General features: G+C 43.1%; 1 long non-coding RNA gene across 1 annotated transcript in view; it reads left to right on the plus strand.

The window, feature by feature from the left end:
- LOC102131647 (uncharacterized) overlaps window positions 1–24,278 on the plus strand; it is a 64,637-nt gene that overhangs the window by 38,257 nt on the left and 2,102 nt on the right. The window contains exon 2 of the long non-coding RNA XR_006691060.3: window positions 8,303–8,445. This is a non-coding gene — a long non-coding RNA (uncharacterized lncRNA). The remainder of the gene's footprint in view (window positions 1–8,302; window positions 8,446–24,278) is intronic.

Genomic DNA, 24,278 nt, shown 5'->3' on the forward strand with positions numbered 1-24,278 from the left:
TGCATTTCTCTGATGATTAGCGATGTTGAGCGTTTTTTCACATTTGTTGGCTGCTTATATGCCTTCTTTTGAAAAAAGTCTGTTCATGTCCTCTGCCCACCTTTTAGTGTTGCTATTTGTTTTTTCTTGTTGAGTTCCTTGTAGATTCTAGATATTAGCCCTTTGTTGGATGCATAGTTTGCAAATATTTTTTCCCATTTTGTAGGTTGTCTGTTTATTCTGCTGATTGCTTCTTTTGCTGTGCAGAAGCTTTTTAGTTTAATTAAGTCTAATTTGTCTATTTTTGTTTTTATTGTGTTTGCTGTTGAGGACTTAGTCATAAATTCTTTGCCTAGAGCCAATGTCCAGAAGAGTTTTTCCTAAACTTTTGTCTAGGAATTTTAGTTTTGGGTCTTATATTCTTCTTGAGTTAATTTTTGTCTATGGTGAGAGGTATGGGTCCAGTTTCATTCTTCTGCACACAGCTATCCAGTCGTCCCAGCACCATCTATTGAATAGGGTGTCCTTTCTCCAGTGTATATTTTTGTTGATTTTGTCAAAGATCATTTGGTTGTAGGTATGTGGCTTTATTTCTGGGTTCTCTATTCTGTTCCATTGATCTATGTGTCTATTTTTATACCAGCACCATGCTGTTTTGGTTACTATAGCCTTGTAGTATAATTTGAAATCAGATAATTTGATGCCTCCAGCTTTACTGTTTTCTTAGGATTGCTTAGGAGCTATTTGAGTTCTTTTTTGGTTCCATATGAATTTGAGGATTCTTTTTTCTAATTCTGTGAAAAATGATGTTGGTAATTTGATAGAGATTGCATTGAATCTGTAGATTGCTTTGGACAGTATGGTCACTTTAACAATGATTTCAAGATATCTTTAGCTTTAAAAATGTATTAAGCATGGTAACTATAGTTAATAATAATGAATTGTAATTTTCAAAATTGCTGAGAGTAGATTTTAAATGTTCCCACCATAAAAAAATGCTAAGCAGATGAGGTGATGGATATGCTGTTAATTTGATTTACTCCTTCCATAATGTATACGTATATCAAAACATTGCATTGTACCCCATGAATATATATATATATATATAACTTGTCAATTAAAAATAAAAATTTAAATATGTATTGAATGTTTCCATCAAATTTCATATGCCTTAAATAAATGAGAACTGTGCCTCTGAAGAGTCTGGCAGGTGGCCCCTTGGAGGAGGCCAGCTTCAGAGCTGTCTCCTCAAAGAAGACTTGGATGGGGTAGTTCATTTGTTTTTGAACACAGAAAGGATGCAGCTGTAGGAGGGGCCTTTATCAACACCCAGGCCCACTCTGCAGCAGTTAATTGCCACTTCCTGTCTAGATAATACAGCACAATAGACTGAGCCCATCTGCTGTTTGCATCCCCCATGCCACCCACATGGGCATTGTTTAAGGTGGTGGAGGTCTAACAAGCAAGACTGACAGTGAGTATGTCAGTGGGAGACTGGTTCATGGGTCTCTGTTAGCCTCAGGAATGGTTTCCACAGGTCAGGCTGACCTTCTGTGGCTGCCCTGCAAAGGGCCACACCTGTGCCTGCAAATACAGCTGCTGGTGTCTTCACACGGCTCAACTCCCTGACCTGTAGACCTCTAACCGGAATGTTCTTTGGTGGTTAGGTCTGATGTTTCTGTTACAGGAAAAGGTTCCCGATCCAGACCCCAAGAGAGGGTTCTCGGATCTCATGCAAGAAAGAATTCAGGGTGAGTCTGCAGTGCAAAGTGAAAGCAAGTCTATTAAGAAAGTAAAAGAATAAAAGAATGGCTATTCCATAGACATACCAGCCTCGAGGGCTGCTGGTTGCCCAATTTTATGGTTGTTTCTTGATGATATGCTAAACAAGGGGTGGATTATTCATGCCTCCCCTATTAAGACCATATAGGATAACTTCCTCTCTTTTTTTTTTTTTTGAGATGGATTTTCGTTCTTGTCCACCAGGCTGGAGTGCAGTGGCGCAATCTTGGTTCACTGCAACCTCCGCCTTCCGGGTTCAAGCGATTCTCCTGCCTCAGCCTCCCCAGTAGCTGTGATTATAGGCTCGTACCACCATGCCCAGCTAATTTTTATATTTTTAGTAGAGATGGGGTTTCACCATGTTGGCCAGGCTGGTCTTGAACTCCTAACCTTAGGTGATCCACCCACCTTGGCCTCCCAAAGTACTGGGATTACAGGCATGAGCCACCACGCCCGGCTAGGATAACTTCCTGATGTTGCCATGGCATTTGTAAACTGTCATGGCACTGGTGGGAGTGTAGCAGTGAGGATGCCCAGAGGTCACTCTCCTTGCCATTTTGGTTTTGGTGGGTTTTGGCTGGCTCCTTAACTGCAACCTGTTTTATCAGCAAGGTCTTTATAACCTGTATTTTGTGCTGACCTCCTATCTCATCCTGTGACTTAGAAGGCCTTAGCCATCTGGGAATGCAGCCCAGTAGGTGTCAGCCTCATTTTACCCAGCTCCTATTCAAGATGGAGTTGTTCTGGTTCACATGCCTCTGACATTTCCACAGGCTGCTTTGTGTAGAGTTTTAAAGAACAAACAACCCACAAACCTATCTAAAAACAGTTGAACTGATGCAAATTCTAAAAATGACTGAAAAATAACCTTTATGGGGTATGAGCCCTGTCCAAAACAGTGCTTTCAAGGGCCCTGTGGGAACTCCACACCCACAGTTAGCTAGTTGCATCTCTTTACCCACATTACATGGTGATTTTAATTTGTTTTTAACCTAGCAAGAATTTGTTCAGTGATGTTTCTCTTTCACCAACCTCCATGTCGAAGAAGGAAGACAGGTCATGTTCTCAAATTGTCCTTCCTTTTCACTCTCACAAAAGTCCTGTTGTCCCCTTCCCTTTCTCCCCTGCTCAGCCATGTCCTTGCTCCCTCCCAAGCCTTCAGGAATCTTTGTATCTGCAGAGAAAGGAGGAGCTCAAATTAGTTTGGCAGGTCAACAGAGGCAGAAAGAGGAACAGTGGTGGGGAGAGTTTCCACAAGTGGCTTTGCACATCCCTGAGCTGCACCTTGCACCAGCGATCCCCTACCTATGCTTCACTGCCAATGACAGTGGGTCAGTGCAAAATAATCCAGGAACCACAGGCTGCCCAGGGGCTGCTGCTGCCTCTTGCTCAAATGAACATTACTCTCTGCTGGGAGCGGGGAGTCCACAAGCATGGATGAAAACATCCTGTCTCAGATTCAGAATTTGAGAAGAAGCAAGAAAGGAAGTCATCACAGACACAGAAATGTTGGGAACCTGATCGAACTTAAGTAGTGGACATTGAAGCATTATTTCTCTTAGTGTTGGTATTCCCAGTGTTAGAAGGGACACTATTCAGTCAACACACATTTATCAGGTACTAGCTATGTGTCAGGCTTCTGTACTAGCTGCTGAGGTGCTGTGAGTGACAGTCCTGCTTTCACAGAGCTCATAGTTGAGAGCAGTAGTCTCCAAACGCTTAGTCATTTTACATCCCTATAGGAAAAACATTGAGCTGAACTACTCTGTTTTTTATTTATAAATTATGTAATATATTGCTATATTATGCACATCAAGTAAAATGATTTGTGTACATTACAAAATAGACAGGCAAAATAAATTAATCCAGAGGAGATACAACTGCAAATGTCTATAAATTTCTAATATTTTCTTCTTACCCTCTAATGGCTTATTTTGCACAAGTTCTGGGATGCAGGCACCCACTGTAGAGATGACAGATAGGATTAATAGTGTGATCCAATGTGAGATTTTCTGGATTCCGATGTTGGCTCCAGTCCATACTTTTTGTGTGACCTAGGATTTGTTTCTTAAGTGCTCAGAGTCTAAGTTTCTCCATGTGTAAAATGGGTTTTATAATGATACTTTCCTCGGTGTTTTAGTGAAGATGGAATGAGGTGATCCATGTAAAGTGCTTAGAAGTCTTCCTGGCATTTGGAAAGAGTGCATAAATGTTATTATTTTGATTATTACAGTCTCTTCGGAGAGAAAAACACTAACCAACTCAGTATTTAATTTCAACTGTGATGAGTACCATGCAGGGCAAGTCTAGGATGCTAGGACGGTGTATTGGGAAGACTTAACCTAGTCAGTTTTGAGGTGTGTTTGGAGTTCAGGAGGGAGCCAAGGTTAGAGCAGGAGCAGAGCATTCCCAGCTGAGAAACAGCACCTGCGAAGGCTGAGGCAGGAGAGAGCTTAACTCCTTGGTGGAGGAGACGAGGGCCCAGTGAGAAGGCAAGAACATTAACAGGTCCAATAGGAGAAGCAGGCTGACTGGAGACCATGTAGGTCTTCGTGGGCATTGTATCCATCAAGGATCTATTACCAAAACCAAAACCCATTTGCAGTCGTTTCAGCAGAAAAAGGAGTTTATTAGAGGATATGAAGATACTTTCAAAATCTCCAGAGGGCCAGAAAGTCAGGCTTGTAGGCCAGGAGGTCAGAACAAGGCTCAAACCAACCACACCCTGGGAGTGAATCAGAAAGGGTCTCTGCAGCTGTCTCCAAGTCTAGACCCCCTCAGCACAGCTCATGCCACTGTTGCCCCTAGGAGCTGGATACCACCACTGCCACCCTTTCTAGCAAATGGATTCTGCACAGTTGGCTTGCTCATGGGCTCAATTCCAAATGAAGCTGTTTGTGAGACTATCTGATTGGCAGAGCTTGGATCACATGGTGAGGTCTAGCTGCAAGGGAATCAGGGAAAGTCAGTTTTCTGGCTTCAGCTGTGGGGAGGTAAGAACCCCTAAGGTGGCAAAGTCCCCAAATATGGGAATGATGTCAAGGATTTTGGGCTTAACTGCTTCACATCATCACATGGTCTGCTGTGGTCACGAGGGCTGGAGGGGGCAGAGAGGGTCAATCATCTTTGTAGAAATAAAAAAGAATAAACAAGCCTCAAATAGCCAAACCCCAAACCCAACCATTTGGGAAATTAAAAAATGCTACCTCCTGGAAACTTTGTCCATTTATTTGCAACAAGTCTAACAAACACTCTGAAAAGGTGGTGCTCAAGGGAGCTGTGCAGTGGGTTTGGATGAATGTGCAACCAACGCTGGACAAACATCCCTATTAAAGGGTGCGTTGTTCCAGGTTACAGTTTCTCTCAAGCTTAGGGTAGATCCTTTCTCTCAAAGACACAAACTGGAAAGCCCTGACTCAGGTGCCCAAATTAGGTTTGTTTGTGGGGTAGTGGACCAAGCATTGGAAGGTCCAACAGGACAGAAGTATGAGATGGGAACATTTTGGCATGTCCAGAGGAAGATGGTTAGTTAAGGAAGCAAGATGAAGGTTGGGCAGAGAAGCTGCTTTCTTAAGAAAAAGCTTGCCGGGCACAGTAGCTCATGCTTGTAATCCCAGCACTTTGGGAGGCCAAGGTGGACAGATCACCTGAAGTCAAGAGTTTGAGACCAGCCTGACCAACATGGAGAAACCCTCTCTCTACTAAAAATACAAAATTAGCTGGGTGTGGTGGTGCATGCCTGTAATCCCAGCTACTCGGGAGACTGAGGCAAGAGAATTGCTTGAACCTGGGAGGCAGAGCTGGGAGGCAGAGGTTGTGGTGAGCTGAGATTGCACTATTGCCCTCCAGCCTGGGCAACAGGAGCAAAATTCCTTCTCAAAAAAAAAAAAAAAAAAACCATAAAAAAGAAAAAGCTGCATTTTTTCTTAAAGCACCTCCTAATGAGATCATGATTTTCATCGATGCAGGAAGCTGGTTGAGTTGGCAGAGCATTTTTTTGTAACAGAAACAAATTATAGCTTAATTCAGATAATAAATAATGCACTTCTAAACACAGAGCAAAATGTATTAAACAAATGGCTGTGGAATAGAAGGTCAAAATGAAACTGTGGTAAGATGATTTCTATGCAGCTCAATATTTTCTGTTTATAGGCTGACTTGGAGCCAAAAATATGATTCTCATTCAGTTGCATTATTAAAAATAAAATGATCTAGTAAGTTAAAAACGGAAGCCTGATGAATCTTCTAGTATTAGGTATATAATATAGGCATGTCGAGAGAGAAAATCTTAACTAATTATTTTAATGATTTAATAAAAACCAGAACTTCTTAACTGATTATCTAGCAAGTTAAAAACATTGCACACCAGTTAAATGTAACAAATTTTTCTTATCCACATACCTACACATGTGCCACCTGACATCACTTGACTGTGTTTTTGGTATCAGCATCCCTCTGAGACTTGTACTAGTTTTATTTCAGTGCTTTTCTTCTAAAACAGTGGTTCTTAAACTTTTGGGGAGCTCATAAATCCCTTTAGTATTTGACTCTCTCCCTTAAAAATTGCAGTCTCATCTTACTCCTGCAACAAATTTCAAGGAGTTTCAAGGACCCCCAATTAAACTTCTGCCTTAAACCTCAGTTTTCTCCCCATAAATCATGGCAAAGGGAGACAGGGAGCTCAGGCTGGTGTCAGTGATGATTATCTGCAAGGATGGAAAGTCCCCACTGGGACTGCTTGTATGTACTCTCCTGAAATACTGGATTCAGTGGTGCCAGCTTAATGGCCAGGAGAAGTTTTGTACCAAGAACTAACCGATCAGTGTTTTTTTTTTTAAATAGGGTCTAGTTCTGTCACCCATGCTGGAGTGCAGTGGTACAGTCTTGGCTCACTGCAGCTTCGGCCCCCTGGGCTCAAGTGATCCTCCCACCTCAGCCTCCTGACTAGCTGGGACTGCAGGCATGTGCCACCAAGCCCAGCTACTTTTTGTAGTTTTTGCAGAGACAAGTTTCGCCATGCTGTCCAGGTTGGTCTCAGATGCCTGAGCTCAAGCGATCTACCCACCTCGGCCTCCCAAAGTGCTGGGATTATAGGCCTGAGCCACTGCGCTGGTCTGATTAGTTTTTAATAACTATAGTGTGCTGGGTAGAATGGAAGTGGAAATGGCCACAGCACTGCTGCCTTCTGGCTGCCTGGGACCCTCTATGTCTGCCCCACCTCCACAAGAAAATGGACCCTGCCAGCACCACTACGATGCCTTCCCGCCAGGAATCCTGCGGTGTTAAGTGCTTTTGAAATATACATTCCTGTTAAGTTCTTAATGATGAAGAATAGCTTCCTCATTGAGTTTCTACTTCTAAGTATACATATGCATTTTGAGAGGAAGGAGCTTTTATGTTTTAACTCAAAGGATGTCTAATGGCAACGTCCTCTCTGATTGGTCTGGGCATAGGGGACAGCAATTGGGAGCAGAGTTTGGGGATGGGTCCTTTGTAAAATCCCTAAAACTCCTGAAAAGAAGATAGTCATTTAATTGCAAAACTACACATAGGGAAGAAAATGAAATACCTTTTTGGAGTATTAACAGGAAATATAAATTTCTATAAGGAGGTAGTTGATGTTCTTTTCCAAAGAGGTTGTGGTAAGACTTCCAGGTTTCAGGTAAAAAGTCTGGTTCTAATCCTGATTCTGCATTTTACTAATTCAGTGGAGATAGAGGAACTTCAGGGCTCTGCAAAAAGTACAGGCCTCACTTTGTGGCTTTAAGTTTTGAATATTGCCAGTGTAGCCATGGCAATAATTTTGGGAAAATTTCTCAACTTCCTGAGCCCAGTTTCCTCATCTGTAAAATGACACACCTGCCTCCCAGTGTTGTTATGTGGAATTAAGGAAATAATACCTGCTATGAATTTAATTAGGTCTAAGGTTCATATTTCCACCCATACATTAGAAAGTTATCTGAAATTGGGATGGTATTCAGGGGTCTAGACAACCCCAGTTTTATGGGGCCTGAACTTTATATTATTCAGGGACCTTTTTAAAAAAGAGAAAATAATACGTGCAAAATTAGGTAAGAACATGAATATTTGTTTAAATGGGAAAATCACAACAAACCACAATTTCAAAAAAGCTGATATAAATCACAAACAACATAAAATACCATAAAAATACCATAATATTTGTAAAAATTAACTTTCTGGCCCACTTCTGTTATACTTGTTTACCCTGCATTTTTGGAGGGGAGTGGGCTGTATGACAATGAATTCATTACGTCTGTTTTCTATAGAGAGAATAGACAGTTCAGTCTTCCTTCTTGATGGTTGATGGAGATTTATTTTTTACTATAAGCAGTAAAATGTGTGTTTTCCAGCTTAACAACTATTTTTGGTAATGTCATATAAATCTTGAGAGTTTTTGTCAAATTTGGGGAAAAACTCTATGAAGTGTCTTTCCTATATGAAGTATGAGATTTGGGAAAATTTTCCACAGACCAACTTCTGGCTCACACACTTCACACCTTCTTTATTTTCTGCTACCCAGGCCATATGCTGCTGGTGAGCGTGGTGGGATGTGTTTATGTTGGATACAACCTGGAGCCCTGCACCGGAGCATCTCACTGCCAGGAGAACTGGTGTGGTGGAGGAGAGAAGCGTGAAGCCATTTCTATCCCAGCACACCCAGCGGTAAGTCAACTGCAGAGACCACATACAAACATCCCACTAAACCCAGACTAAATGTATCCCCAGCTCAACTTCCCCTTTAATAGGATCCCCGAGTTGCCCATGGCCACTCCAGTGCCACCCATGTAAGGGGAAGTGTGACAGAGGGGAAGTCAGGGTGGAAAGAGACAGTGGTCTAACCGATTGCAGTTAAAATATCTTTTGCAAATTTTACAAAAATATATGGCCACGTGAACACACTGCTGGCCTCTCTCCCAGAACATTGGAAGGGCCCTCGCCAATGAGGGGCCCTGAGGCTGAAGCTCTCTTAGATTCCCAGTAAATACACCCTGGATGGCATCCTTCAATTAATCGGCAGTAGGTTTGCTTTCTTGCTGGGCATGTTACAGTTGGTGGCAACTTAGATTTGGTATCATATATGTAAAGCACCCCATACGGTACCTGGCACACACTGGAGGCTCACTAAGTGTTCCTTCCTCCCTTCTCTTGGTGAAAAATCAGCAAACAGAACTCCATCTCTGACAGGGGACTATGTCCTTCAAGTGGGTTATTGAAGAATCAGCCTTGTAGAAGTTGATATTCCATTAGTTTGCCTATAAAAATTTTAAATTGCAGTTTTTGAATTTATGGATCTTAGCTCAAGGTCAATAGAAAGTGATTGATGGGTAACCAGCGTGTGCCCAGGGACAGAAGATGTCCTGTTGCTTTGTCAGTGGTCGATGATAATGTACTCGTTTCCAGCCAACCACTAACAAGGCAAGCCCAGCGCTAAGAAACAGAAGAAAAAAAGAACAAAATGGACTACACTGTATTAAAGACACCCAAGCTCTGTAGGTAGAGGAGAGTTTTCCCAGAATCAGCCCAACACTGCCCTATCACCTATCTGAAGGGCATGTGCCGGACAGTCTGAGCTCATCAGATTCAGGACATGAGGAACGTCATCATGGTTTTCCTTTCTACTCCCCCTTCTTCCCTTCACTCTTTGCTTTCCTCCATCTTGTCCACATTTTCTAGATTGCTTACTGTCACTTTCTAAAACAAGAAAAAGTTCCACTTTTCATTGCTCGTTAATGCTAAATGACTCCCCATTCCCTCGAAGCTATTAATATGTATATAAATAACTAGGGCATAGAGTGCTGAAATGCAGTTGTGTGTCACTTAACAATGTAGATATGTTCTACGAAGTGCATTGTCAGGCGATTTCACTGTTGTGCAAACATCATAGAGTGTACTTGCATAGCTCTAGATGGCACAGCCTACTGCACACCTAGGCTATGTGGTATAGCCTATTGCTCCCAGGCTATAAAACTGTACAGCTTATTACTGTACTAAATATACTGTAGGCAGTTGTAACACAATGATCAGTATCTGTATATCTAAACATAGAAAAGGTTATGGTATAAGCGATAAAAAATGATATACTTATAAGGACACTTACCATGAGTGGAGCTTACAGGACTGGAAGTTGCTCTGGGTGAGTCAGTAAGTAAGTAGTGAGTGAACATGAGGGCCTGGGACATGACTCTCCATTACTGTACAGTAATGTACAGACTTTATAAACACTGCACACTCAGGCTACACAAAATTCTTTTTTTTTTTTTTGAGACAGTCTCACTCTGTCGTTCAGGCTAGAGTGCAGTGGTATGATCTTGGCTCACTGCAACATCTGCCTCCTGGGTTCAAGTGATTATCCTGCCTCAGCCTCCCCAGTAGCTGGGATTACAGGTGCTCACCACCATGCCTGGCTAAGTTTTGTATTTTTAGTAGAGACAGGGTTTCACCATGTTGGCCAGGCTGGTCTCAAACTCTTGACCTCAAGTGATCCGCCTGCCTTAGCCTCCCAAAGTGCTGGGATTACAGGTGTGAGCCACCGTGCCTGGCCTAAATTTATTTTAAAACTCTTCTTTCTTCAATAATAAATTAACCTTAGCTTACTTTTTACTTTATAAACTTTTTAATGTTTTAAACTTCTTTTGGAATAACACTTAGCTTAAAACACAAATGCATTGTACAGCTATGCAAAAATATTTTCTTTATGTTCTTGTTCTATACATTTTTTCCATTAAATTTTATTATTATTATTTTTACTTTTAAACTTTTTTGTTAAAAACTAAGACAACTACACACACATTAGCCCGGGCCTAATCATCAGGGTCAGGGTCATCAGTATGTCATCAGGGGAAAGGAATTTTTCAGCTCTATTCTAATCTTATGGCATCACTGTCATACATGCAGTCTGTTGTTGCCTGATGTCATTGCGTGGCTCATGACTGCAGGGGGTGTGGGAAGCCCGTTTCTGAGTCAGTTAGAAGGCATATATATTTTCTTCCTTTGCCGTCACTTTACGTTTGTAATTCTGAGGCTCTCTACATGGTTCACTTGGGACTGTATGTTAAGGCTGCTGTTAACTATAAAATGGGTTAAACTGTATTTCAGAGTAGGCATAATTTATGAGGGTGTTATTTCAGGAACAATGATAGGGATTGTGAATAGTTAAGATTCATTCTAGAATGTGCAAGAATTTGCTGGAAAAAAGAGGTGTAATGAAAAAGGAAGCCTGTTTCTATTTCTGATGAGGAGCTTGGTGTGTCTGTAATTTGATTTTGTAACAGTTGTTTTCCTTGAAGTAATTTGGATGCTGCATTAGTCTGATTATTATGATTTCCTGTTTAGAACCCAGATACCTTCTTGATATGTCCCCAATAGCGTATTTCTGGAAATGACTTCAACCAATTACATTAGTTCTCATTCTCTTGGTTTCTATGTGGTTCACCAGACAGGAATCAGGCTGCCTGAGTGTGCAACCCAGATAGTGAGAGGCAGTCGGTCGAGAGAGTTCGAAATTGCCCTGAGATACTGTGTGGTCTGCAGGCGGGTCTAAGTGAAGGAATGTGATGCAGCTGAGGCCTTGCGGGTAGGGCTGGAGGGCGTATTTTTGATGTCTGAAATATCTTGACCAACTGGCCTTTCAGGGATAATTTTGATGACCATGTTTCTTCTGGTGCCGAGTCTACTTCTGGTGCTTGACTCATGAAGGCATCGGTGATGACAAGGATAATGAAATTTATCTTCAAACCTACTCCCCTTAAATGTAGTAGATATAAGCACTGGGACAAATCTGAAAAGAGTCTTCAGCATCTCCTTAAGGTTACTACTATTATGGATAATAGTGCTGTGTCATTTATAAAACCGTAGCCATATTGTGCACTAAGTATTATTATTCCTGTTTTACAGATGTGTAAACCGAGGCACAGAGAGGTTCAGGGATATACTAATGTTGCCTACCGAGTGAGCAGTGGAGGTGGGATTTGACTCCAGTCACCTGAATCCAAATCATCCCATTCCCACCTTCTCCCCTAGTGATGTCATGCCCCGTGCTGCATCGGTGGAGGGGCTTTATGGGAGAGTGACAGGAGCCTTTAGCCCCTTCTGTGGTACCCCTTGCGCTCTGTGAATCCACCAAGGGAGGAATACACTCCAAGACTGCCCCAAAGGGGTATGTGCCCTCGCCTGCACAGATGCTGGCTGTCAGAGGACTGAGGAATTTCCCCAGGGGGAGATTTTTCCAACCACTATATTAACCTGTCCAAAGATCCTGTCCAGCTCTGCAAGATGAGCTGAGATCTGAGGCGTTTAGAATGGAGAGAACACATTCTTCTACAGAGTCATTTCAGCCATTCTACCTGTGCACGTCTGAGTTTAAAAAAGGAGAGAGAAAGAGCGCAAACCTACTTCAGGCCAAATGAAGGTGTTTGTGTGTATATGTGTTTCTCCTTTTTCCCTTTCGTAAATCAAATTTACTGGCCTATTTGGCAGTTGACCATCGGAAAGCTAATGATAATGACAAAAACTGAAAACAGGAAGCACTGTCTTATGGTGTCTTGTCCTGTAGATATGCATAAGAAATGCAAAGGCACTGTGGAACTTGATAAAACACTCAGCCTGCAAGAGTGCAGTGGGGAACAAGATACTCAGAAAGTAGAGACTGTTTTATTTATGGGATGGCGTCTCACTCTGTTCCCCACGCCGGAGTGCAGTGGTACAATCATAGCTCACTGTAGCCTTGAACTTGTGGGCTCAAGTGATTCTCCTACACCAGCCTCCTGAGTAGCTAGGACTACAGTGCCTGCCACCATGCCCACTAATTTTTTAATAAATATTTTGTAGAGACAGGGTCCTGCTCCATCGTCTAGACTGGCTTCAAACTCCTGGCCGCAAGCGATCCTCCTGCCTCGGCTTGGTTGCTGAGGTAACAGGGGCACGACACTGGCCTTGGCCAACATTTTAAACTTTATTTGGCAAAACCAAATTATTTTGCTACTTCCCTACTGCACTCAGGATGGGGACACAGGAGCTGGGAGAAATTTCACCAAGGAAGAAGTGGTTATGTACAGACAGACAATAGGCTGGCAGGTTTCATTTCCCCCCAGTCCTATAAAAGAAAGCATGTAACTTCAAAGCAGTTTAATGAAGTAATTCCAGGATTCCCGTAGCTGGTTGCTCTGGGCCAGAAAGCCTGGAACCACCAAGATTCCTAAGGATGTGGTAGACAGGGGCTGGGCAGCCACGAGGCTGCAGCAGCTGTCAGCCATTATCCCTAAAATAATGCTCTTCCAGGCCTGGGAGCACAGAGGCCTTTGAGAATGTCAGTGAGCGCTGCTGCCAGTCACAGCTTCAGTGGCTTTGCGCAGCTGGGCTCCACTCTGGAATCTGGAATCCTCAGTGCAAACTGTCAGGGCTAGGTCCCTGTGCTGGGGCTGCTGAGAGGCAAAATGAGTCCTTTGGGATTTGAAATCTAGCAGTTTTGGATTAGGCGAGACTAAGAATTCTCTGGATTTAGCTGAGTCCAAGGTGCTTATGTGTGGGCAAGAAGTTCTCCCTTCCAAACCATGCAACCTGTGCAATGCCCCTATCCTGCGCTTCCACAGGGGCACAAAAGGCTGCTGCCACAACATGCTGTTGGTGTTGGGTGAGGTCCGGGAATTTGGAGTCAGATCAGCCTGGTTTCAAATCCTGCTGCCCCTCCACTTCTTTTGTGATCTCTGCAAATTACTTAACTTGTTTTGCACTATTGTTTCTTTCCTTCCTTCCTTTCAATCTCTGCAAATTACTTGTTTTGCACTATTGTTTCTTTCCTTCCTTCCTTTCCATCTCTGCAAATTACTTAACTTGTTTTGCACTATTGTTTCCTTCCTTCCCTCCCTCCCTCCCTCCCTCCCTCCCTCCCTCCCTCCCTCCCTCCCTTCCTTCCTTCCTTCCTTCCTTCCTTCCTTCCTTCCTTCCTTCCTTCCTTCCTTCCTTCCTTCCTTCCTTCCTTCCTTCTTCCTCACTCTCTCTCTTTCTCTCGCTTGCTCTCTCACTCTCTCTTGTCTCACTCTTCACCCAGACTGGAGCACAGTGGCATGATCTTGGTTCACTGCAACCTCCTCCTCCCAGGTTCAAGCGATTCTCATGCCTCAGCTGCCCCTCTGACACAATGGCTGGTTAATTTTTGTGTTTCAGTAGAGACGGGGTTTCACCATATTGGCCATGCTGGTCTAGAAATCCCGACCTCAAGTGATCTGCCTGCCTCAGCCTCCCAAAGTGCTGGAATTACAGGCATGAGCCACTGCACCCGGCCGATTAGGTTTATATTCTGTAAATGGGATGCCTTCTAATTATTTCTTGTAAACTGTGGAATGACTGAACTGATCTTAACATTTCAGTTAACCAACACAACAAGTAATGCAGCTGTGTGATTTTGAGACAAGTTACTTAGCCCCTCTGTGCCTCAGTTTCCTTATCTGTTCATAAAACAAGTATATTAGACTAGAGATTGTTTTCATTCCTAAATTTTGTGATGTTATAGGGCTGTGTCTGAGTGAAATTTCACAGAGGAAAGGATGTGCCTCTCAATGGCTGCCATAGCTCATATTGTGGCTTTTATGTTTGAAAAGAGACTTTCATTTTGGAAGGTGGGCATGGTGGTGGTGATGTCCTGCAGTTTGATGGAACAGGGCTAACAATCAGAGGGCCTGGATTAGGTCTTGGCTCCACTACTTAGTGGCCAGGAAACCTTATAGGAAGCATCATCCCCTGGAAATAGAGCTCCCCTGGATACTTTCTGTTTTCTATGAGCATCTGTTCCCCTTCCATGAAATGGACATAACTGTCAGTACCTTATCTGTTGACTTCCCAAGGTGGAGTGAGAGTCATATTAAATTGTATATTCAGTCAGCTTGCGCCATGCAGATTTTTGGCATTTTGGTGATACAAACCATGGGTGTGCATTTAGCTCCTGAGATTCTGTGCTGTGATTCTAATGAACTCTCAGAAACTCTTTAGATCCCAATTTTACACTGGAGCAGTGACTGTGCTTCTTGGCTGATCTCTTGGCTCTCCCTTTCTTCCATGTCCTTCCTCCACTTTCTAAAGACGAATTGTTCATGGCTTAATAGCAACCACAGTACACAACTTATATTTCAGAACTTTTCTCACTTGCTAATAAATAACTTCCATTGTTTCTATAACAAGGGAAGTGAGCAAATGACTTGAGGGGCACAGAGGTGAGTTCAGTACAGGCCTGCCAGGAGTTGACTTTCCATGAGCAAAATCCAAATTTTCATTCAGATGGAGTATTAGCTCAGAAATCAGAACACCTACTGATCCTCAGTAGGCAACATGAATTAGGCATAAATAAATAAATAGACTGATTTATTGTTCCCTGACAATGTGGTTTAGTTTTTAAATCAAAAAGAAATAATGACTATTTCAAACTAAATGTATGAACTCTTCCTGATTTTTCCCTCTGATATAAAAGTCCATGGGTCTTACTCGTTTTTGTTGGTGATCCAATCTGAAGTACCAATAGATTAAATGATTTTCCTAAACTGGTGAGTGTCTCACAAAATCCATCAGAGCTGGGGCCTGATCCCTGGGCTCTGTTCCTAATGACCATCCTACATGTCTCTATAAATAGACCATTATCAAATGCTTTTCACCGGGCTTGGATTGGATGACAATCATGACTCTCAATTTTCCTTCCTTCCCTCTCATCTGATTTTAAATTATCTCTGACAGTCAGGATGTGATAAGTCTACTGTGTTCAGAGTTCAGAGTTCTGAACACAATTTTCCAACATAAGGAAGGCTAGAAATACATATTTCAGACAAAACGTGGAAATCCTACCAACTGCTGGTGAATTCCCTCTGAGTTTCTCTTGTCCCTTTCAGGAAATGTTCCTTGGGTCTCCTGTCCTTGTTAGCACCAGCTTCTCCGGTCTGGTTCTAAATCATCACCTTGGCAACATCACTTCCCATGGTCCACAAAGCTTTTTTGACAGCCAGTCCCTATTTTGCCTTTATCACCTATATGTTGTCCAGTAGGGTACAGAAGTCCATGACCTTGCTCATCCCAGCTTTGTTTTGTCCAAACTCTTTTGTGCAAAGAGGAAAACCAGGATTTTAAATCACGCACTGGGCTGTGCTGACACAGTGCCCAGCAAAACAAATCACAACCCTTTTATTTTAGAGCAGCTGGAAATGGACACTTTTAATGGACAGGGGAGTCTGGCCAAAACAGGACTGGGATGAGACAGGATCATCATTCTAGAATGCTGATTTTGCAGGGAGAATATCACTTCTCTGTTTTTATACATCCTGAGTTTTCTTCCCTTATAGGCAGCTGCTGAGCTGAAGGTGTTTGTGCAGCAAGCGTCCTCCTCTCATCTGCGTGCTGACTGCACAGACGGGGCCAAGTCTGTATCTTTCCAGTCTGTGTGCACACAGGCCAATTTGTCATTAGCTCTGCAAAAGTCATGAGAGGAGGTTTAATTTAATAAATTAAAATGTAATTCCCAAAGACAAGTTTAGAACCAACACTTTCATCTGCATCGAGCAAGGCTTTATCACTTAGTTGTAAAGGTGAAAAGGACTAACACTTATACTGAGAACTCACTAAGTCTCAGAACATTATGAGACAGGTACTATTTTGTCCTGTCCCCTAGCTCCTCTGGGCATTGTGCCAAATGGTGGTGGTGATGATGGGTGTTGATACTGGCAAGCAGCAGGAAAGGGGTTTCAAAGGCAGTGCTACGGCTGCCTGCCACCGAGTCATCCTGGGAGTCATCTCTGGATAAATGGGTATGGCCAACAGCACTGTGATGGTCGAGGGTACCAGCATGACACCTGTATAACTCCATCTAATTACGTTGGACTCAATTTTGTGCCTACATTGAGGGATAATGTTGATTCAATCACTTGTGTCTTGCAGTAACACCAGTTTTTTTTTTTTTTTTTTTTTTTTGAGACAGAGTCTTGCTCTGTCGCCAGGCTGGAGTGCAGTGGCGCGATCTCGGCTCACTGCAACCTCCACCTTCTGGGTTCAAGCGATTCCCCTGCCTCAGCCTCCCGAGTAGCTGGGACTACAGGCGCGCACCAACATGCCTGGCTAACTTTTCGTATTTTAGTGGAGATGGGGTTTCACCATGTTGGCCAGGATGGTCTCAATCTCCTGACCTGGTGATCCGCCCGCCTCAGCCTGCTAAAGTGCTGAGATTACAGGCATGAGCCACCGCACCCAGCCAACACCATGATTTTTAAAATAAGACCAGGTTTCAATGTCTCTGAGGGTATCAGATTCATCAAAGGGGCTTGGACACTTGAGTATGGATGCACCCATAAAACCTGACTTTCCATTTTGTCTGGCTGATAACAGCTTAGGGGTGGGAGAAAAAAATCATCCTCTGCAGAAAAGATCTACACCTAAGAGGCAGTAAGGGATAGCAGTTACAAGCACAGATTTGGGGTATAGAATTTGGATTCAGATTGAGATTTATCATCCAAATTCTCTTACTTATTTCATGTGTGACATTAGGTGAGTTATTTAACCTCTTTCTTCACTTTCTTCAGCTATGAAATGGAGATGATATATATAGTGCTTATCTTCCATAGAAGTTATGAATATTAAATGAATTAATGTATATAAAGCATTTAAAGCAGTGCCTGGGCAGCCAGTCTCTATTTTTCCTTTATTGGCTATATGTTAGCTGATAGGGTACAGAAGTCCATGACCCTACTCATTCCAGCTTTGTTTTGTCCAAACTGTTGTGCAAAGAGGATAACCAGGATTTTAAATTATGTGCTGGGTTGTGCTGGCATAGTACCCTGCAAAATAAATCACAACGCCTTTATTTTGGAGCAGCTGGAAATGGACACCTTTAATGGACAGGGGAGTCCATTTAGCAATGTCAATATGTATTTGCTATTATTATTGTTATGACACTGGTATCAGTTTACCGGGGCTCCCATAACAAAGTACCACAGACTAGGTGGCTTAAATAATATAAATTTGTTTCTGCACAGTTTTGAAGACTAGGCATCCAAGATCAATGTGTCAATAGGGTTGGTTCCTTTAAAGGCCCATGAGAGAAGGGTGTGTTCTAGGCCTTTCCCCTTGGCTTGAAGATGACCATCTTTCCTTTTCTTTTCATTTCATCTTTCTTCTGCATGCATTGGTGTCCAAATTTCGTCTTCTTATAAGGACACCAGTCATATTGGATTTGGGCTCACTTGTGACGACCCTGTCTTCAAAAAGGTCACATTTTGAGGTACGAGAGTTTAAGACCCCAATGTATGAATCTTTGGAGGGCATAATTCAGCCCATAATAGTGCCTAAGCAAGGCTTTTGGTGAAACTCACTTTCAGAGTAAATTTTGTTCTTACAGAGTTGCCTGTTTTTTCCTTTTTTGAGTAATCATTGTACATTTTCTGCCTTTCTCATATTATCTCCTACTTTTAAACTATTTTTAAAAATCTAAATAAGTATCCTGGTCAAAGTTCTATAGATGCTGAGCTGGGTACAGTTTTGGCATCTGTAGTCCCAGTTACTTGGGAGGCTGAGGTGGGAGGATCTCATGAGCCCAGGAGTCCAAGAGCAGCCTGGGCAACACAGTGAGAGCTTATCTGTTAAAAAGAAAACAAACATTCTATGGATGCTGAATAGAATGGATTCAATGGTATCTTCCCCAGAGGAAAAAATCCATGAAATTGATTTTTTTTTTTTTTTTAACCATTCAAATGGTAACCTAATACCTAAATTTAGGGGCAGGGTCATTTTAATACATTTAAACTTTTTTGTTGGGTCCAGCTTTATTATGTTATTATTGATAACAACCATAAGTAGTCATGTTTTCAATGGATTTCTTAACTAATTCAGTTAAGAAATGCTATGTCACTCAGTCACTAAATGTTGGTGGCCTGCATGATTCATTATCTCTGTTTGTGAGCAGGGACTGGGCAGGTCTGGTGAATACTAGGTGAATTCACCTGGGGTTTGACTGGTCCATAGACTAGCCACTCAGGCTGTGTGTGTTAGGTAAGAGTTTTTGAGTGGCAAATATCAGAAATCAACTCCAGTTAGCTTAAGCAGAAAAAGGACTATATTGGGAGGATACCAGGAAATCTCACTGAATCCCAGGAATCACTAAAGTCCCAGGCCCCCAGGAGGCTGAGGACCGGGGCAGGAGTTTTGGGCATTTGTCGGGTCTCTTCCATTTGTCCCTCCAGCTTCACTCTCTTTCTCTCCTGCTCTGTGCTTCTATGGACTGTATTGATGGGCGTTATGAACTGTAGCAATAGGCTCCTGTGCCCTTTAACTTTTGCTTGTGTTTGGGCAGTGATGTATTTTGTCAGGAGATCAGAGGAAGCAAGGGGAGTGAGGCCAGCAGTTCATATCCTACCTTGGGTAATGCCTTGGGCTAATCAAGTCCCTTGGCCAGTAGTCACAGGTTGTCTGCAGATGGCCTTCTGGGCATGACTTTCTCCTTCCAAGCTCTAGTAACCACTCCTGTGTTTTATCCCTTTGGTCCTAGATGTGGTAACAGCTCTGCTTTTCCCACCCCCAGGGTACTGTACTATCCCTTGTGGTTTCTCTACACCTTGACTAGTTCTATGCTGGGCTATGTTGGAGCTTGAGGCAAAAAGAAATATCAGTGGTATGGTTTGGATCAGTGTCCCTACCCAAATCTCATGTTCAATTGTAATCCCGAGTGTTAGAGCGGGGGCCTGGTGGGAGGTGATTGGGTCATGAGGGCAGAGTTCTCGTGAATGGGTTAGCACCGTCCCCTCAGTGCTGTTCTTGTGACGGTGACTGGGTGAGTTATGAGATGTGGTTGTTTAAAAGTGTATGGCACCTCCCCTCTCTCTTCCTCCTGCACTGGTCCTGTGAAGGGCGTCGCTCTCTCTTCACCTTCCACCATGGCTGAAAGTTTCCTGAGGCCTCCCTAGAAGTTGAGCAGAGGCCAGCCTCATGCTTCCTGTACAGCCCACAGAGCTGTGAGCCAATTAAACCTCTTTTCTTTATAAATTATCCAGTCTCAAGTATTTCTTTATAGCAATGTGAGAATGGACAAGTACAATCAGTAATACTAATCCTTTATTTAAAATGTTGATATTTTGTTAATCATAGACTTTTAATAGTAATTTTGACTTTAAAAAATTATTACATTGAAATATTATTTATCTTGATTACTAAAATTTTTGGTGTCCCCTTAAAATTTTTTACCTCGAGGCAATTGCACCACTCACTTTACTGTAGTCCCAGACTGGCATTGCACTTTTGTAAATCATCCCTTTATAAAACCCTTCTGTCCTGTGAGCGATGATCATACCACTGTACCCCAGGCTTGGCAACAAAGCGAGACCTCATCTCTAAAAAAACTAAACAAAACACTCCTCTCTGAGCAAGCAATTTGTTTCCTGATAGGACTCTGATTGATACAAATGTCTTATCTCAAAAGCATAGATTGTAAATCATTGGCCCTTAGGCAATATTTTACCAAGGGACATAATTTATTTGGCCTGTACAGTTTTGAAATTTAGTTGATCACTTTTAAAAGTCAGAGACCTTCATATGAATATCTAGATTTCTGGTTTCTCTTGAAAAAAGAAAAAAGTCAGACAACATGGCAACACAGATTCCTTTTCTGCATGGCAACAATCGGCAGGAGCTGAGTAGCAGCTTCTTTGGCCTGAGCATGTCTTTCAAATTGGACATAGTCCCCACCACTCCTTATTACCTCCCCGCAACAGTAAGACTTACTGTTAGTCAACATTTTTTTTTAAATCACAGCGGTGCTATTTTTGTTGTTGTTGTTGTTGTTGTTTTATTATGCCTGGCCTGCTTGCCTAGCTGACTCCCATAGGCTGCTGAGTTTGAGACACTTGCTCTAGTTCTTTGCTGTTATTAAGACTCCACTCCCAACCTCTTCAACTTCCAGCTCAAGTTCTACCTTCCCAGGATGATGAATCAGATTGACTCAGCTTGAGGCAGATATCCATCCATTTCAGCACCAAGCAACAAACCCAGGGGCCAGGATCTTGTGTGAGCACCTGCTAGGGGCCCACCCTTGATAGTGGAGAGTGAAGATTCCCAGAGGAGTGGAGTTGTATCTGTAGGACATAGGAGAGGGACCTACCACACTGCAGTGCTGGCTCTTGAACCAAAGTGTAATAGTGTGTGCATTTTATATTTTATTTAATCTTGAATTGTTCAGAGTAAATACCTGATAATGTCCCATTCAGCAGATTCTGCAGATTAAATGCTTCCAAGTGCAAAAATGGTAAAAATGAATGCAATTTAAAATGTATTCTTTCCGTAAGCAACATCTGTTAGAAGGGAGTAGGGATGTATTCACAAGCCACAGTATGGTCTTCGAAAAGTCCACGTAAGACAGATCGATTTTGGTCTAGTTTGAGGCTGATGGTCTAACATGGCTCTTGCACATCTGCCTTACCCAGGCTAAAGATGGTCAATGTGTGGACCCATGAATCTATCTCTTGCCTGGCTCCTTGCAGACATTGCTAATATGCTGCAGAACTCCTTCCTACTAAGCTTCAGGATCCTTCTCAACACAGTGTTCCAGGCCACCAGCGCTGAGCAGGTGGCACATGAAATGAAACCCATTTGCCACCCCTGCCTGAGAGGCTTCTGGGGTGACTTATCATGGAGCTTCCTTGAGCTACTGGAGCCAGCATTTTATTGCACGTGTGAAAATTGGGACGGAGAGTGCTCTGCTGAGCAGATTAGAAGCAGCTCCCCCTCAAGTCCTCAAGATAACTCCCCCATCTGTGGTCTTGTTACAAACCCAAGGAGCCTGCTCTAAGCCCTTTCCCCTGAGAGGCCTCCATTGGACACAGGATGACTTCTTGTTTAGTTCTAAGGCAGGGAAGCGATTCTCTTGGGCCATAGTTGGGAAGGCATGCGAATAACCACAGGCCTCTGGAGTCAGACAGCCCCTAAGGGGACTTTTCAGAGGGTCCAGAAAGCATTTATTCCTGAGTCCTGAGCAGGGGCCAACCAAGGAAATACCATCGGGAAAGGCTGTTTTCTCTATTCCCAGTTCCCCAGGCCTCCATCCACGGCAGTGCAATGGCTGACTTACCCAGCAGGCTTCCAGACACAAATACTGCAAAACTGGTTGTAAAGCCAAGCCTGATCTCTTTATGCCTTGCCTCCTCCCGACTCCCTGCTTCCTGATAGTTTAGTATATAATCAAATTTAGATGGATTTTGTTTGAATGAGGAACCTCAGAATTAAACATTTGCTCCCCCTCAGGGCTTTTGTGTGGGAGATGTCCTATTACTTAGGGGTTGCCTCTTGACTTCATCGATTCCCTCTCGTGTCAGCCGCTCCATACTCTCTGCTTTGAGAAAGGGCCTGGAACAGACATGAGGAGACCTGAGCTGCCTCTACCAGGCGGGGTGCCCTGTGCAAGCCCCTGGCCTTTCCAGCACTCAGGCATCTCGTTTTTAAAACTGAGGGGTGAGGATTGCTGGTGACGAAGTTCCCTTTCAGCTCTCAAAGTTGTCATTCTAAGCTCTGACCCTCTCCATCACTTAAAAGTAAGGATGAACAATACTGAGACTTACTGTGTGTTTGGAAGGAAGGGCACTGGGAGTTTTACATACATTCTTTCACTTAGTTCTTACAAAAAAAAAAAAAGAAGAAGCAGTTACTTCACATTATACCCATGTATCAGGTAGTATTTGGTGCAGCTGCTTACACAGAATGCCCTGAACAATAGTGGCTTAGATAAGACTAAGGGTTTCTTTTTCTGCCCACTGGAGGTTTTTTATTTAAAAAGAAAAAAAAAAAAGAGTTTTTCTCCTATGTGAAAAACAAAACGTCTGGAGGTGGGCCAGGCCACTGTTGTTTCGATGGCTCCACAGTGTCAACAAGACGTCTACCTTTCTCCTTCACCATCCTTGGCACGTAACTTCAAGGTTACTTCTTGGTCCAAGATAGCAGCAGTAGCTGCAGTCATCACATCTCTGTTTCAGGTAGCAGAAAGCAGGAAGGGAGGGTAAAAGGGCCATCTTCTTTTATTCCTAGAAATCCCAATACTTCTGCTTACATTTCATTGGTCAGAACTCACATGTTACATATTCATATCTAGCTGCAAAGAGAGGCTGGGAAATGCAGTCTTATTGTTTCCCAGTCACCATGTAGCACAGGCAAATATTTGAGTTCTGTCATAAGACAAAAAAAATGAGAGTAGATATTAGAGTAGATACCACCAGTTTCTTTCTTCACATTACCTTTGACCACTGAGAAGGCAGGGTACACAGTGGCTAAACAACTAGCCCTTTACTTTCATTTATTTTTTATTTTAACAGCTTTTGGGGAACAAGTGGTTTTGGGTAACATGGATAAATTCTTTAGTGGTGATTTCTGAGATTTTGGTGCACCCGTCACCCAAGCAGTGTACACAGTACCCAATATGTAGTCTTTATCCCTTGCTCCGCTCCCGCACCCTGAGTCCCCAAAGTCCATTCTATCATTCTTTTGCCTTTGCATCCTCATAGCTTAGCTCCCACTTAGAAGTGAGAACATACGATGTTTGGTTTTCCGTTCCTAAGTTGCTTCACTTAGAATAATAGTCTCCAGCTCCATCCAGGTTGCTGCAAATGCCATTATTTGGTTCTGTTTTAAGGCTGAGTAGTATTCCATGGTGTATGTGTACCATATTTTCTTTATCCACTTGCTGACAACCAGCCTTTTAGAGATGTGTGCTTGCTGGTGGCTGAGGCAGATGTGGCCCTGGGCAGCCTGCATCCAGAGCCTGTGCTCTTACGTGCTGTGCCATTTGTCCTCCCTGGCGTTCATTCCCTTGCTGCTGCTTTTCCCTTCTTATCAGAAGCTTCATGCAGTCTCCCTGGCTCTAAATTTAGTTCTCCCTCTGTATCAGGAAAGCCTGATTGAGGCTTCATGTTCAACCACCTCCAAAAGGCAGGAAAATTGGGCAGGACTATGAGCCCACAGTGTGACTGCCCTTCAGCCAGGGTCCTCCTGTCACCTGTGGAAGGTTCAGTACACCTGTGAGTCTCCTCTGGCCCCCAGGCTCAGTCCTCATTCCAGATATTCTTGGTCCCTCCCCATTCCACATCCCTCAGTTCCCTCCACAATGTTCCCAAACACTGCAGAGTGCTCTCAATTCTGGTCCTGGCCAAATCCTGGAATCAATTGTTGCCTCTCTTCTTGAGGTGTTCTTATTTGAGAAGATGAAGGGATAATTTTTCTGACTAAAATTTTAGGTGGCAGCGTTCGTTTTTGTAAGTTGGGGATGCTTCCCAAATTAAGCCCTTAAAATCACGTTACAAAGGACTCCTAGTCAAGTTGGTTTGTCACTAAAGCCACTGCCGGGAACTGTCTCCTCCCTGTCTCTTCCTGTCTATTCAGTGTGGTCTAAGAGCTAGACATGCAGAATGTGTTAGGGGACTGGCAGCATCTGCATTACCTGGGAGTTACTAGGTATGTAGGATCTCAGCACCCTACACTGGGCTCCCTGCCTCCCACCT

This window comes from Macaca fascicularis, chromosome 12, assembly GCF_037993035.2.
Source record: "Macaca fascicularis isolate 582-1 chromosome 12, T2T-MFA8v1.1".
Taxonomy (NCBI): Eukaryota; Metazoa; Chordata; class Mammalia; order Primates; family Cercopithecidae; genus Macaca; species Macaca fascicularis.